At 44.0% G+C, this 17,503-nt stretch overlaps 1 pseudogene; it reads right to left on the bottom strand.

Annotated features, from left to right (window-relative positions):
* Window positions 1–126: 126 nt before the first annotated feature.
* On the bottom strand, window positions 127–10,998 carry LOC123488266 (annotated as a pseudogene).
* Window positions 10,999–17,503: the final 6,505 nt, after the last annotated feature.

Here is a 17,503-nt window from a genome sequence, read left to right as displayed (position 1 = left end):
TACAGTTTAACCAGCTCAGCTATAGACTACACCAGCATGACTAGTATCTATGTGGACTCTACTACAGTTTAACCAGCTCAGCTATAGACTACACCAGCATGACTAGTATCTATGTGGACCCTATTTCAGTTTAACCAGCTCAGCAGTCCCAGAGAGCCAAAACCCAGGATAGAGGGGCTGAGTGAATGTGGTCTGGACTCTGTGGAGGAGGGTCATTGTGTCAGAGACACTGTAGAAGGACAGAGTACCTGCCTTGTGATCCAGGTACACTCCTATTCTGGAGGACTGAGGGCCTGATAATTTAGTCTCAACATCATTGTGTCTGAAACAATTACCAACACTAGAGCACACTAAACTCCAGGACTTGTTATTGAATCCAAATGCACCATCTGTCTCTGTTCTGCTGATGTCTTTATATGAGACTGCTGTAATAACACAGCCCCCACTCCACTCCACCTCCCAGTAACAGCGTCCAGACAGACCCTCTCTACACAGAACCATCAAGTCGTTTGTGAATCTGTCTGGATGATCAGGATATCGTTGGACTTGGCCTGTATAGGTCACCTTTCTGTTCCCTTCAGACAGAGAGAGGTGTTTGTGTGCTGTGTTTGGGTCCAGTGTGAGCTGACAGGAATCTGGGAGAAGAGCAGAGCAGAGACCAATGAGGGAAGTTAGAACAATAAGTTAAGTCAGATACTGTATCTACCCTGTCTTTGATTAGAGCACAGCAGAGATCAAATCAGAGAAATATGAGGAGTCAGATAGATACCCAGTCTTTGATTAGATCTACTATTGCTATATATTTCTAGAGGGAATGTTAGGAGTGTCAGTAAAAAGAGACTGTTAGTTACTTCAGAATAAAGAGACTCACATTGTAAGAACTGTTCTCTGGTCTTGGGCTCTGGAGGCAGTACAACATCCACTATATTCACTACAGATACACAAACACATTCACAGAGAGAGGGAATGTTATCATTATACCATATTCCACATGTATATGACTAGTAGGGAACTTTCAATGGTCTAAAGTTGATGTTCTTATTATTTTCAACACACCTGTAGTGGAGATCTTGGTCCATTCTCCTTTAAGGAAGTCTTCTAGTTTCTCTCTCAGTTCAGACACAGTCTTACTCACATCTTCAAAGTACTGAAGAGGACGGACAACGATGCTGGGTAAGTCTGAAGATACACTGATGCTAGAGAGAGACTGATAACTCTGGGGGAGAGAGAAAGAACAGAACCAAATTATTGAGAGTTTCACATTGAGTTTTAATTTTCATATCACATGTAACAAGGCAGTTTAGTTACCTGGAGGAAATGGATGTGATCCTCTGTGTGTAAGAGCTGCTCCAGCTCAGTGCTTCTCTTCCTCAGCTCAGCTATCTCCTGCTCCAGTTGCTCCAGGAGTCCTTCAGCTTGACTCACTTGAGCCTTCTCTTGGGCTCTGATCAGCTCCTTCACCTCAGGCGCTTCTCTCAATGGAGCGGATCAGCTCAGTAAAGATCTTATCACTGTCCACCACTGCTGCCTGTGCAGAGCTCTGTTAAGAGAGAGAGAGAGAGAGAGAGAGAGAGAGACTTGTCTTACTTTAATGAGCCATCCTCATTACACTAACACCCCCTCCTAAAAACACATTGTGTGACACCACAACCTCTACACAATCACATTATCCAGTACCCAACACCACAGTACAATACACCATCCAGCACCACATTCCAACCGTACATCCAACCCCTCCTCTCCAGCCGTACAGACAGCCCCCCTGAGCCCCCATACCTCCTGAAACATCTCCACACTGTTGATCATTTTGTACAACTCAAACTCAACCCTAAGGCGTCAACAGTAATGGCATTACCCTGGCAACACAGAAAAACATGATGAACAGTCTGTCATTGCAGAAAACGGACACCCCTCCCCAACTCCCAGGTCAACCCGAGCCAACCAGCTATTGGTGTCCAGGGCTCCATGTAATACCCTCCACTGGAGGACCCCTGACCTTTCCAGCACTGGGAGCTTATAGAGCACCATCCACCTATACCCTGCCATGCTCTCAGCCCCCACAACCCCCTGCCACTGATGCCCCTTCACTCCCGCTAAGCTCCTGATGTGTCTAACCTTGACACTGAGGGTGTACAGCACCTTACCCCCCACCTCCTCAAACTCCCCCAGGCTCAGAGTGTTAAAAGTCAGTAAGTCCTCCGGACTCTCCTGCCAGTCCCCAGTCTCTGCTGTCACTTGCAGTGGTGGAAACGGTGGTGGCCCCTCCTCAGGCTGCTCCAGCTCTCAGTACTGCAGCATAGAAGTCAGAGACCCCTGTTGTATTGAATCTCTCCGGCCGCATGATGAAGAGCTGCTGATCCAGCCCCAAACCACCAGCCCTCCTCAACAGAGCACATGCTGGTTCCCTCCAGCCCACCTCCGTACGGTACAGTAGCCTCTGTGCTGCTGAGTCAGAACGCTGCCACCCCTGACCAGAAAAAATTCACTAACTTGCGCTGCAGGTCCACAAGCAGACCACCGGGGCGTTGAGAATGGCCAATTTAAGCCATAGAGAGGGATGCCACCAAGTTGTTGATGATCAGCACCGTCCCTCTGTATGCCACTTGGGAGATGAGCCACCTCCACTTCATCAGCCTCGACACCACCGCTTGTGACACTCCTTCCCAGTTCTTCCTATCCCAACCCTCCGAGCCCAGATACACCCCAAGCATCTTGAGCCACTCACAGCCCCACTACAACCCCCCCTGGAAGCTGCGGAGGTGCCCTGTCCCTCCATGCCCCACATAACAGAGCCTCACTCTTGCCCCAGTTTACCTAAGCAGAAGACGCCCCCTCGTACACCCTCAAACTATTCTCCAGGGCCTGTAGGTTCTGCTCATCCCTAACCAACACAGACGTCATCAGCGTATGCTGACACTGCTATGCCTGTCCCCAACCCTATGCCTGGCTCCCACACTCCCTGTAGCCTCCTGCGTAGCAGGCCCAGAAAGGGCTCAATAACAAGAGTGTATAGCTGCCCTGACAGAGGGCATCCCTGGTGAATGCCCCTCCCTACCCAGACTGGCCTACTGAGCCCTCCCCCACTACCTTGACCATACATGAAGCCCCCAGCATACAACATTTGAACACAGGCCACAAAATTCTCCCCACAACCAAAACAACACATTGAACAGATATTCATGGTCCACCCTATCAAAGGCTTTCTCCTGATTATGAACAGATTGTCTGTGTTTGAGCGTCCTGGTACACAGTACGTTTGGTCGATGTGTACAATAGAGTCCAGGTGGGACTTCAGTCTGTTAACGAGGACCTTGGTAAAGACCTTATAGTCCAAACAGAGCAATGCCACAGGCCTCCAGTTCTTTAAGTCGCTCAAATCTACTTGTTTGGGCAGGAGAGTCAAAGCCTCCCGTCTACAGCTTAGCGACAGCTCCCCCACCCGACACACTCACACAACACACGTCTTGTAAAATAATTCCCCAGAACTTTTATAAAAATCCACAGGCAGACCGTCTGAGAGACAGCAGCTGAGAGTTTGTGAAAGGCCAGGGAAATGCCTATTTGATTTATCTGTGACAGAGAGAGTTTGGAAAGGTCTGAGCAGAACCTGAGAAAACCCAGTAATAATAATAATAATAATAATATGCCCATTTGCAGACGCTTTTATCCAAAGCGACTTACAGTCATGTGCATACATTTTTACATATGGGTGGTCCCGGGGATCGAACCCACTACCCTGGCATTACAAGCGCCATTCTCTACCAATTGAGCTACAGAGGACCACAGAGTTCTGCCCTATATAAATCAGAGTACAACTCCACAGCCTCATCTCCTCACAACAGAAGTTACCCACCCATCAGGCTCCCTCATCTCCCCACAACAGAAGTTACCTACCCATCAGGCTCCCTCATCTCCCCACAACAGAAGTTACCCACCCATCAGGCTCCCTCATCTCCCCACAACAGAAGTTACCCGCCCATCAGACAAACGTAAAACAAGGGATTTTCTTGGTTTCCCCACTCTGTTTTTCCAACCCCTCTGGTGAAACAGAGAACTGAGCCCTGTACTATAATATAATATAATGTGCCATTTTGCAGACGCTTTTATCCAAAGCGACTTACAGTCATGCGTGCATATATATATATATTTTTTGTGTGTATGGGTGGTCCCGGGGATCGAACCCACTACCCTGGCGTTACAAGCGCCGTGCTCTACCAGCTGAGCTACATAGGACCAGGTGCAGACACATTTATGAAAGCAAAGACAAGGTCATTATTTGGGCTCTAAACACTAACAACCTACCCTTACACACCTCTTTTGCTACCCCTGCACTAAGATTTCTGCCATGGCATTTAAATGTTTTTGGTTTACATATTCCCCTAGTCTTTGCCGCCGTTCATGTTAAGGAAGTGGGAGGGAAATCACCACAATCAGAAACCAGTAGAGAAGCCCATAAAGCCGCCATGCCAGAAAAAAACATCAATTTAAGCAGATTCTGAAGACATGCCCTTAAGAACCCATGACCCATTTTTCTCAGCCTATACCGCTTCCTGGGTGAGAGGACACTAAACCCCTCATTCTTCATCACGTGTTGTACTGACCTTACAAACCTTCCAGGATCAATCAAATAAGACTCCAGCAGAACCTTATTTTTCCCCTTTAGTCTCCATCAGAAACCTAGAAAGTTCTCTCACCGTATATACTGGGCCCTCCAGCCTGACTGGCTGTCAGCACTGGATCCAATGAGCCGTCTGAAAACGAGACGCCTTGTCCTCCGCCTCCCGCAGACTCACCTCCCCCCTCTTCCTCCTCCTCCATTGGCACGGTATCGTCCCTCCTCCTCCCCAGTCTCTGCCCCCTGCACTTCCTCCCTGATCAGAGCCTCTTCCCAATGACAGGCAATATTTCCTGGGATGAGCCCACCAAGCCTTTGCCCACCGGAGTCTCTGTTACTACAGAAACCTGCCTCAGCTCATGTAGCCCAGCTGCAACCCTCCCCACCACCGCTTTCTCCACGGCCTGCGCACCACCACTTGGCCATGCACTACTACCGTGTAGCTCAGTTGGTAGAGCATGGCGCTTGCAACACCAGGGTTGTGGGTTCGTTTCCCATGGGGGGACAGTATGAAAATGTATGCACTCACTAACTGTAAGTCGCTCTGGATAAGAGCATCTGCTAAATGACTAAAATGTAAAAAATGTACTCTCCTCCCTCCTGGTACCCCTGCCATTTTTTTGCAATTTTGAGTAATCACTATTTTAGTACGGATTAGTAAGGAAAAACACTATTCAGTACTACTGCAGTTGCTTAATAATTCCAATAGATGGCAGCATAAGACCATGAATGACATTTCAGAAGATTAGTTTAGTTCTCTCCTGGATACACCACCACTCCACCTCACAGGAAAACTCCTCCTGCCTGAGCTTTTTACTGTCCCTTTCCACACTGCTAACGCAAGAGGAAGGACTGAAAAAGCATTTAACACATTACTGTGAAGTAATATAATGATGATTCATGTTTATTATTACCTGTTTTTATGGTCGTGTTTTGAAATTATACTTCATTACTATAATGATTATCAATACGCCTGAACATTAATTCAGTCACCTCTGGTCGACAAAAACGTATTTTCCTAGTACATTAATTGTCAAATTCATCAACCAGCATCGAGCACTCTGCCTTCTCACGCAAGCGAGGGGCATGTTGAGGTAAATATGCTAACCGCGACGGTTGCATTATGTAATTTATTGGTGGGCTGGAAGATGCAGTGTTTTTTTCTTTTCTATTCAGAGGCTATTTACTCCCAATATGAGATAATTTTATATAGAAGGTTTTTATAATGCATGTTTACTAGGGTTGAGGTTAGCGCATCTAAGTAGGGATTATTTGGGTTCAATACCTGTCCTACCTATCAATCATATTGCTGCTTGTAGCCTATAACTGATGATCCCCACACTAGAAACACCGAAAACTATCTGTGCTAGCAAACCCTGTGTTCCACCCCTCCCCTGTGTAACCTTGAAGTTTGTTAAGAAAAACACTTGTCTATGAAAACAGACATGTTTAACGGATTCCGCTTGGCACCCAGCCGAGAGCACACGAAAACCACTTGCAAATTTACCAAAACTAACCAACTACTTGCGGTCTGTTCGTAAGCAATAAACGGAGGCAGATTATTCACCACAACTCTTATTGAAAGAGGAGACATCTGCACCAACACACCCCTCACAAAAATCCCACTCGCAACAAGACAAACCTTTTTCATTAACACAACCACCGCCTTGTTCATTCTGGATGCAGAGTGCAGATGTTCTGCTCCAACCTGTTCGCCGACCATGAGCAAAACTTCCTCCACACCTTTCTCCGGAACGCACCCGAAGCGACAGCGTTTCTTCTCCACTCGGTTGAGGCCATCACGCCGCCCTAACAAACTACCCCTACTCCCCCCTCAACTCTAAACGATAAACAGTGGAAACCAATAAACAAACCCTCCACCATCAGAAAATAAATTCAGAAAATACGCAAGAACCAAAAGAAAAAAGAATAGTAGCCCTCCTCACGAACCACAAAACTCTCACACAACCAACTTCTTCTTCTGTGATATAATGGCGGTGCACAAACCAACGTTAAAGGTGCATGCCGCCACCTACTGTGCTGGAGTGTGTGGTCAATCACCGTTTACAACATTTCTAAATCCTCCTACCTAACTCAGTACTTCTGAGAAAAGAAAGAAGAGCCCTACTAACTTCTAATAGACCATCCCCCATCCCCAAAATCCCTTCCAAACCCCCCCAACCCCGTCCAACCTCAATGACCCTACACATCTTTCCCTCTCTTCAACATACTTACAAAAATATAACAACACATGCTCCACCGTTTCATCGACCGTACCTTCCAGACACAAATCATTCCCATGCTTGCCAACCAGATGTAATGACGAGTTCAATGTACAATGTCCTAAGCGCAATCGAGTAAACACCACCTCTTCCTTCCTAATCTGACCTTTGAATCTTGGTCCATCGACCTTTCTGTAAAACTGTCAACTATTCATATAAATGCCGGCCCTTGTGCTCAGAGTACCATCTCTTCTGCCACACATCTTTCAAAATGGCTCTGATCTTACATTTGGCCTCACCTCTACCCAGTGGAACATTAATATCAATTATATCTCGTTTCAAAGCTCTTTTAGCTAACTGGTCTACAATTTAATTCCCTTCCACACCCGAATGTGCTGGGACCCAGCAGAATCTCACTACTAAACCCATTCTCTCAATTCTCCATAATAACATTAATACCTCCAATAGCAGGTCACTCGTATTAGATTTACCAGATGATAAACTATTCAATACAGACAGAGAATCTGACCATACTATAATTCTAACAGGTTGTACGTCCTCCACCCACTGGAGGGCAACTATTATCACCAACAGTTCAACTGAGTATACTGACAGTTCATCTGTTAGTCTTCTACATATCTGCACATCAAATTCAGGAACGTAAACGCCTGCTCCTGTGAGCCCACTATCTGGGTCCTTGGATCCATCTGTGAAAAGTGGTAGAAAAGCATAAAAACTTTTACCAATGTAATTGTCAACCAGTTTCACTATATCACTGACTTCTGACCAATCTTTCCTTTTCTCTACCAAGGTTAGATCAACAACAGGGTCTGGGAGTAACCATGGAGGAACATCCCCTATCACCACAGAAGGGCCAACCTCCAACTCCCTCAAACCACTCTCATCAGCAAGCTTTCCAACTGTCCAACCAAAACCACTGCCTTGTCTACTAGTATATTCCCAACAGTCATCTAGAACAGTAGCAGTGGGATGCTCAACCTCACAGCCTTTCAACCTAACCCAATAAGATAATGACCATTTTTTACGCTGTATATCCAAAGGCATCTCTCCTGCCTCCACCAGTAAGGCACATACAGATGTTGATTTAAATGTACCAATACATATCCTTAAAGCTTTAAACTGGATTCTGTCCAGCTTCTGAAGCCAAGTCTTTACCTCTGTTCCATAAACTGTACACCAGTAATCAATTGTCGTCCTGATCAGAGCTCTATAAATATCCATCAACAATTGTCTGTCAGCACCCTATTCATAACCAGAGACCCACACAACCAACTACCATGAAAGTTAATGAATGAGAGAGACATGAACATCGTTACAATACTGTACATAGACATAATGTAACGGTTCTTCTTCTTTGGTGTTTAACGGCGGTTGGCATCCAATATGTTGCATTACCGCCCCCAACTGGACTATAATATAAATCCATTATACTTTGTGACACAAAATGGGAAAAGGGTAAATTATAATAATAATAAAAAAACACCCTTCCAACTAACCCTACACTCATTAAATACCCACTACCCAATTCCACTACTTTGACCCTATCTGCTCCTGCACCATGCCAACGGCCCGGGAGGACAGGAAACCACAACTCAACACACCCTGTAACTCTTCTGAAGTCTAATCTTGTATGCCCAAATAGTTCTCTGCAGCTGCCACCACAACATCTATTTTCTGTGATTTACATTCAATTTCATTCAATTTCTGCTGTACAGTTGATAACCATTGCTATGAACGGCAAGAAGCTAACTTTACTGAAGCATATATCACTCGTTGATCTATCCCTCTGTGCTGGCACAGATCTACTACTCACAGGGATCCTCTCAGGATCTCTCACCCTTGACCCATTCTCCTCTACTTTCTTCACTGTCTCAGCATACGACACCTTCTGCACTACTCTGACTCTAGCCACCTCAACCTGCCTCTCTCGCACCGGACACTTCAGATCCCCAGCAACATGGGCATCCCAACAGTTGACACACACAACTTTATCGACCGAAACTACACAATCCTCTATCCCATGCCCTCCTGCACACTTCCCACATCTTGGAATCTCCCTCCTACAAACTGCTGCAACATGACCATAAACGTTGCACCTGAATCAGCACAGTGGATTCGCCACAAAAGCTCTAACAGGATAACTGATATATCCTACCATGACTGTTGGGTATAGACTCAAAACTCAAAAGGACTGACAGTGACTCCTCTGTTTCACCACGCTCACCACCAGGTCTGTGTTGCACCAAATGAAATACAAACAAATATCACTACACGTTACCTTCACTGATTCAACTGCACCCAACTCCTTTCCCACCCACCCTGAAACTACAAATGGATCTGCCAAAAGGTATGGATCCACGTTCTCCTACAATGTATCTCCTACTGCACCATATTCTTCTTTATCATGTCCATTATGCCACTCTGGTTCTGACTCACACCACACCTTCTACCTCACTTAACTCTCCCTCATTCATTTCCATTTCACCTCCTGAACTCAGTCTGGCGAATGGCTCACTCTGTGTGCACTTGAGTTATAACATTTGAAAGTTTTTATTCCTTTGAAACTTTTGTGAGTGTAATGTTTACTGTTAATTTCTGATTGTTTATTTCACTTTTGTTTATTATCTATTTCACTTGCTTTGGCAATGTAAACATATGTTTCCCATGCCAATAAATCCCTTTGAATTGATTTGAATTGAGAGAGAGAGAGAGCTCCATGTTAATGTAAAGGGGACATGAGTCGGTCATGGTTTCTCAAGGTTATGTGATGAGGTAGCCCCGCCTGCGACTTCAAAATCAGTGTCGGCCCTCAACCCAATAGGGAACGTCCTCTTGGTGTAACGGTCAAGATGATGTTTCTTCCTCAGTAGACCCGGGTTCATATCCCGCCGGTGACATTAAGCAGTCTATTCTCTGAAAGGGGTCCAGACAGCCTGTTCCCAACAGTCGGGTCGGTGGGATTGGATAGGGGCCCCTCTCTCTCTCTCTCTGACTGGAGGAGAGATGTGAAATGGTGTGTCTCCTCTGGTCAACAATACTCACCTTGAGAGACTCCACAGCCTGTTGGAGCTCCTTCAGCTCCTTCTCTCTCTCCTGGAATCTCTGCTGGACCTTCTGCTGACTCATCCCCAGCTGCCTCTGTGGAGAATCACTCGTCAATGAGCTATCAAGCTTTATTTGTCCAGTAGATCAATAATATAGTAATGGGACATAGGGCCCATAGAAGATAGGGATTAATATGTTGAGGAAGTGTTTGTGTGAAATTATATTATTATGTGAATGATTATAGTTTTAACAGTGCACAAAACAGGGGAGCTGATTGGGTGTTTGATAACGAATGATAATGGTGTTTGACTTTAGAAAATTGTGATTCATTTGGAGAATCTGGGTTAACATATCTATATAATCAAGGTTTGTGTTCATATTTGTTCTGCCGTGGATCGATTTCATTTGAATGATCTCATATTCAAACAGCCTTAGTTCCTACTGTATCTTTAATTACTTGTTTATCAGACAGTCACCAACAAGTAGTTCTGGTCTTACCTGTTTCTCAGTCCTCTCTGCTGCAGCTAACACTGTATCATGGCCTTTATGTTCATACATTGTACACAGCAGACAGATACACTGCTGATCGGTACGACAGTAAACCTCCAGCAGTTTGTCATGATGAGAGCAGATCTTCTCCTGTAGTTGTGCGGTGGCTTTGACCAGCTTGTGCTTCTTGAAAGCAGGAGATTCATAGTGAGATTGGAGGTGAATCTCACAGTAAGAGGCCAGACACACCAGACAGGACATGAGGGCTTTCTGCTTTCTGGTCCCAGTGCAGAAATCACACGCCACATCTCCAGGTCCAGCATAGCACAGAGCAGGAGGGGGAGCAGCCTGGAGTCCTGTCTTCTTCAGTTTCTCCACCAACTCAGCCAACATGTTATTTTTCCTCAGATTAGGCCTTGGAGTGAAGGTCTCTCTGCACTGAGGACAGCTATAGACCCCTTTCAGAACATCCTGATCCCAGCAGCCGTCAATACAGCTCCTACAGTAACTGTGTCCACAGGCAGTAGTGACCGGCTCCTTCAGTAGATCCAGACAGACAGAACAACAGAACTGGTCCTGGTCCAGCAGAACTCCCTGCTGAGCCATTTGGATGGTTGTTCACTCTCACACAGACAGACGACACAGAGACTCAGATCAGTTTCGTTTCCACAGAAGTGAGTTTTTGGGAGGGCGAGGACTTTCTGGATCTGCCAGATAGGTGAGGTTAGAGGGAGGGAGGGAGGGAGGGATAGAGAGAGAACTGCGTTCAACATGGAGAGGGAGACAAATATTTTAGTTTCTAGGTTAGGGCCCTTCATTTGGAATAAATCTAACAAATATGAGTTGTTAGAATATATAAAGGGTAACAGTTCCTATGAAGTACATTTTATAATTATTTTAATAAGCTTCATAATGCCTTATAATACACTTATGTGTTATAACACTGATTATAAGTGTCTATAATAATTCATAAGTGGTTGTAATGGGGGGCGGGGGAGGTTGATATTGATACAATATTCTGTAGTTTAAATGAATACTGTATGTATTGACTGATCATTGAGAATGAGGTAATACTTTACATTACAGTGTGGGTATTACTGTTAGGCCTAGGGTCAGGGTTAGAGTTACTACATTCAGCAGTAACCCTAACCCTAACCATATCTAGGACTAAAAAGAGAAGACGTTTTATAATCAGAGTTCTTTGTATCTCTTCTTAGTCAGACAGAAACCCCCCACATCTTATAGGTGGACGGGGTTATGAACATATCCAATGAATTATTTCTGCAACCAGATGAAATGAAACTGCCTTTCAGCAGGAAAAGCTTCTCTAATAATCCTAACCATTGCTGGGTGTCTTCAGAGACTGAGGTATAGAGACACACTGTCAAGTCAAATCATCTGGCTGTGCTTTCATGTCAAAACATTTATTATTTTCTATTCATAAAATTCTATTCTATTCTATTCTAAGATAACATATTATATCCATAGGCTCCACTCTGTATAGTGTTAATGATGACTGTTTGTTCTGTACATTGATTGAATGGTTAGGACTATCTCACTGTATTCACAGATTAAATCCCAAGAGACCAGGAGACCTAAAGGAAGCCTTCAACACTGCATCCCTTCATCCAGTCATAGTAAACAACCTCTGTCTGTCTGTCTGTCTGTCTGTCTGTCTGTAAACACAGCCAACTTTTCTGCGGTGGTTGTTGTTGCTATCAGTGCTGCACAGCTATTTTCAGGTCTCTCCAGAGATGGTCGATCGGGTTTAACTCCAGGATCTGTCTGGACCACTCAAGGACATTCAGAGACTTGTCCCGAAGCCACTCCTGCATCTTTTCTGTGTGCTTAGGGTTGTTGTCTTGTTGGAAGTTGAACCTTCGCCCCAGTCTGAGATCCTGAGCGCTCTGAAGCAGGTTTTCATCAAGGATCTCTCTGTACTTTGCTCTGTTCATTTTTCCCTCGATCCTGGCTATTCTCCCAGTCCGTGCCTCTGAAAAACATCCCCACAGCCTGATGCTGCCACCACCATGCTTCACCATAGGGATGGTGCCATGTTTTCTACAGACGTGACGCTTGGCATTCAGGCCAAAGAGTTCAATCTTGGTTTCATCAGACCAGAGAATCTTCTTTCTCATGGTCTGAGAGTACTTTAGGATCCTTTTGGCAAACTCCAAGCGGGCTGTCATGTGTCTTTTACTGAGGAGTGGCTTCCGTCTGGCCACTCTACCATAAAGGCCTAATTGGTGGAGTGCTGCAGAGGTGGTTGTCCTTCTGGAAGTTTCTCCCATCTCCACAGAGGATCTCTGGAGCTCTGTCAGAGTTACCATCGGGTTCTTGGTCACTTCCCTGACCAAGGCCCTTCTCCCCCGATGCTCAGTTTGGCCAGGCGGCCAGCTCTAGGAAGAGTCTTGGTGGTTACAAACTTCTTCCATTTAAGAATGATGGAGGCCATTGTGATCTTGGGGACCTTCAATGTTGCAGAAATGTTTTGGGACCCTTCCCCAAATCTGTGCCTCAACACAATCCTGTCTCAGGGCTCTACGGACAATTCCTTCACCCTCATGGCTTGGTTTTTGCTCTGACATGCACTGTCAACTGTGGGACCTTATATAGACAGCTGTGTGCCTTTACAAATCATGTCCAATCAATTGAATTTACCACAGGTGGACTCCAATCAAGTTGTAGAAACATCTCAAGGACGATCAATGGAAACAGGATGCACCTGAGCTCAATTTTGAGTCTCATAGCAAAGGGTCTGAATACTTATGTAAATAAGGTATTTCTGTCTTGTATTTTCAATAAGTGTGTAAAAATAAAAACCTGTTTTCGCTTTGTCATTATGTGGTATTGTGGGTAGAGTGATGAGGAAAATGTTTTATTTAATCAATTTTAGAATAAGGCTGTAACGTAATAAAATGTTGAAAAAGTCAAAGGGTCTGAATACTTTCCGAATGCACTGTATGGCAGCTAGAAATCAAAACTGGATGGTCTTCAGAGATAGATGGGAGGGGCTTCGGGTAGCTGAAGGCGGGGACTAAAAACAAACAAAATATAACTAATGTAAAATGTAGTGTCTGTGAAATGTATGTAGTATGTACATTTATAAGCTGGAAGTGGAAGCCTAAGTATTGTTGTCCATTAGTTTAGGAGGGGTGGTAGGGTTAGGGGAAAATAATAAAAAAGGAAAATATATTTAAAATAATATTTACAAAACATATATATGGGGGATTGGAAATGATGCAGACAATTACACAGATAGAAGCCACAATATATCTGCAATGTTAAAGCTGATCCTGTAGCTGTGCGATGGCTTTGACCAGCTTGTGCTTCTTCAAAGCAGGAGATTCATAGTGAGGTTGGAGGTGAGTCTCACAGTAAGAGGCCAGACACACCAGACAGGACATGAGGGCTTTCTGCTTTCTGGTCCCAGTGCAGAAATCACACGCCACATCTCCAGGTCCAGCATAGCACAGAGCAGGAGGGGGAGCAGCCTGGAGTCCTGTCTTCTTCAGTTTCTCCACCACTTAGGCGAGCACAGCACTCCTGTTCAGAATAGGTCTTGGGGTGAAGGTATGCCTGCACTGCACTCAAGCTGGTTTATTTAGTACCCCAGCGCAGGTTAAGTAGTGGAAAGAACATGTTGGGTTATTTTGACCCAGACAGATTGGTTGCGTGAATAACCCAATATGTTGGGTTGTTAGTATTAACAGAACACGTGTTAATTATCCATTAGTTGGGTATTGACCTAGCAACTGGGTCTGTTCTAATGTCATGCTTGGTTGACCTAGCAACTGGGTCTGTTTTAATGTCATGCTTGGTTGACCTAGCAACTGGGTCTGTTTTAATGTCATGCTTGGTTGACCTAGCAACTGGGTCTGTTTTAATGTCATGCTTGGTTGACCTAGCAACTGGGTCTGTTTTAATGTCATGCTTGGTTGACCTAGCAACTGGGTCTGTTTTAATGTCATGCTTGGTTGACCTAGCAACTGGGTCTGTTTTAATGTCATGCTTGGTTGACCTAGCAACTGGGTCTGTTTTAATGTCATGCTTGGTTGACCTAGCAACTGGGTCTGTTTTAATGTCATGCTTGGTTGACCTTGCAACTGGGTCTGTTTTAATGTCATGCTTGGTTGACCTAGCAACTGGGTCTGTTTTAATGTCATGCTTGGTTGACCTAGCAACTGGGTCTGTTTTAATGTCATGCTTGGTTGACCTAGCAACTGGGTCTGTTCTAATGTCATGCTTGGTTGACCTAGCAACTGGGTCTGTTTTAATGTCATGCTTGGTTGACCTAGCAACTGGGTCTGTTTTAATGTCATGCTTGGTTGACCTAGCAACTGGGTCTGTTTTAATGTCATGCTTGGTTGACCTAGCAACTGGGTCTGTTTTAATGTCATACTTGGTTGACCTAGCAACTAGGTCTGTATTAATGTCATGCTTGGTTGACCTAGCAACTGGGTCTGTTTTAATGTCATGCTTGGTTGACCTAGCAACTGGGTCTGTTTTAATGTCATGCTTGGTTGACCTAGCAACTGGGTCTGTTTTAATGTCATGCTTGGTTGACCTAGCATCTGGGTCTGTTTTAATGTCATGCTTGGTTGACCTAGCAACTGGGTCTGTTTTAATGTCATGCTTGGTTGACCTAGCAACTGGGTCTGTTTTAATGTCATACTTGGTTGACCTAGCAACTAGGTCTGTTTTAATGTCATGCTTGGTTGACCTAGCAACTGGGTCTGTTTTAATGTCATGCTTGGTTGGCCTAGCAACTGGGTCTGTTTTAATGTCATGCTTGGTTGACCTAGCAACGGGGTTTGTTTTAATGTCATGCTTGGTTGACCTAGCAACTGGGTCTGTTTTAATGTCATGCTTGGTTGACCTAGCAACTGGGTCTGTTTTAATGTCATGCTTGGTTGACCTAGCAACTGGGTCTGTTTTAATGTCATGCTTGGTTGACCTAGCAACTGGTTCTGTTTTAATGTCATGCTCGGTTGACCTAGCAACTGGGTCTGTTTTAATGATTTGCTTGGTTGACCTAGCAACTGGGTCTGTTTTAATGTCATGCTTGGTTGACCTAGCAACTGGGTCTGTTTTAATGTCATGCTTGGTTGCCCTAGCAACTGGGTCGTTTAATGTCATCCCACTTTAGGTCATTTCAAAGTGTTTACATACTGTAAACTCAATTTTTCCTTATTAAATTCTTCTATAATATGTAGAGTATTTATTACATATTATAATAAGGTATACCACTGTATTATAGCCCAACAATGAGACATACGTGGACTTTTAGGAAACTCTATAAGCATAATTGAAGCTACAAAAATGTCAAATGTTCAACCTTAACATGTGCTAACTACGCAACAGACCAGATGAACAGGAATTATATTTACTCTCATGGGTGGCTAAAAATAACTATCTGAAAGCCACACCCCTACTAAACTATGCCTACAGTCTTCTGATCTGACCTGCTGGGTCATAAATCTCAATAACCAATCAACAATAACCCAACACCCAGCATCCATAACCCAGCAGTTTTTAAAGAAAACAACCCAACTAAGTGACCCAACGCCTGCAACCCAAGATTTGGGTCAACCAAACAACCCAGCATTTTTATAGAGTGTGGGGACAGGTGTAGACACCTTTCAGATCATCCTGATCCCAGCTTTCTTTAATACAGCCCATACAGTAGCTGTGTCCACAGGCAGTAGTCACCGGATCCTTCAGTGGATCCAGACAGACGGAGCAACAGAACAGTTCTAGATTGTCAGCCATTTTAGTACCTTTCACCTGAAGGTTGAGCAACAGGGTGTCAAAGATGACTTTCTGTTTCATGGAACTCTACACCAGAGGACAGGGAGTGGCTTCCTCTTGACTGTGTACTCTGTATCTACAGGTTTTTGGGGGATGGAAGTCAAGCTAAGAAGATGACGTTGCATACAGCTGTGTCCACAGGGAATAGTAACTGGATCCTTTGGTAGATCCAGACAGATCAGACAGCAGAATGGATCTTTTAAAAGGGCCTCTGCTATGTCCATACAACAAAATGCACGGCAGAATTTCAGAGATAACTTTAATTTCTTTGAAAGTACGAGTGGTGGGGGAGGCCTTTTAGATCTGTTTGGAGACTTTAGTCCTGGATGGATGCACTGAGGTATATAGGGATGGAAGCCATAGTGATGTGTAACCAAATATAAGGTTGTGGTAAAACATTACAACATTTTAAAGGTTCCATAAATGTACAGTGACCTATTCAGAAGCCACAGTGGTGAATGATGAATATGTCAAATCAAAAGTTTTATTTCATTTTCAGTCATGTAAAATTATCATAAATTGTAAAGAAACATGTGGATGCAGTGGGGTGCAAATACCTCTGTAGAATTAATTAAGCGAGAAATGGCAGTGGAAACGCTTAATGCAAAAATATTGATATAATAACCATCATATTAAAGTAAACTTGGAGTCACACGATGATATGTGGTGTGGTCCTCCCACTACGACTCGGGAAACCATGCAGTTTATTAAGCTACAGATGAAATAAGTTATGCTGAACTTCACAGGGTGGTGAAAGTTCACAGTGATGAGCTTGATGCTCCTTTCCAATAAATATGGAGGGTCTTTTTGTCCATAATAATGTCATCATGTAGGCAGCCTATCCAGAGTGGGCGCGTTCACTATATAATGCCCCCAAAACATCTGACAAAACCATCGGTAGAGTTGAAAATGTGATGGAAACCCATTTAACATAACTTTTTAAACCGGTACATGGGAATTTAACTGCAAAAATATATTAGTATTTTCTAAAATATATATTTGTATGTGCATTACATCATCACGCACAGCCATTTATCTTCAACACGTCAATTTGATGGAAACATCTCTGCTGGTAAAATGCACATGTTTTTATGAAGATTTTACAATATTCACATGAAAATCTGACGCTAGTCAAATGGAAACAGATTTTCATGCGAATATTCAAAAATCTGCATAAAAACAATATCCTCACCTACAAACAATATCCCAATAGAATTGAATTGTAAATTACGTATTGAGTCATTTTGGAAATAAGAACATAATATGTTTAAGCGACTCCAAAATGACACAATACATTATT

This window comes from Coregonus clupeaformis, unplaced genomic scaffold (assembly GCF_020615455.1).
Source record: "Coregonus clupeaformis isolate EN_2021a unplaced genomic scaffold, ASM2061545v1 scaf2107, whole genome shotgun sequence".
Lineage (NCBI taxonomy): Eukaryota > Metazoa > Chordata > Actinopteri > Salmoniformes > Salmonidae > Coregonus > Coregonus clupeaformis.
Note: the sequence above shows the minus strand (reverse complement) of the source record. Positions and strands in the feature narration are given on the sequence as shown.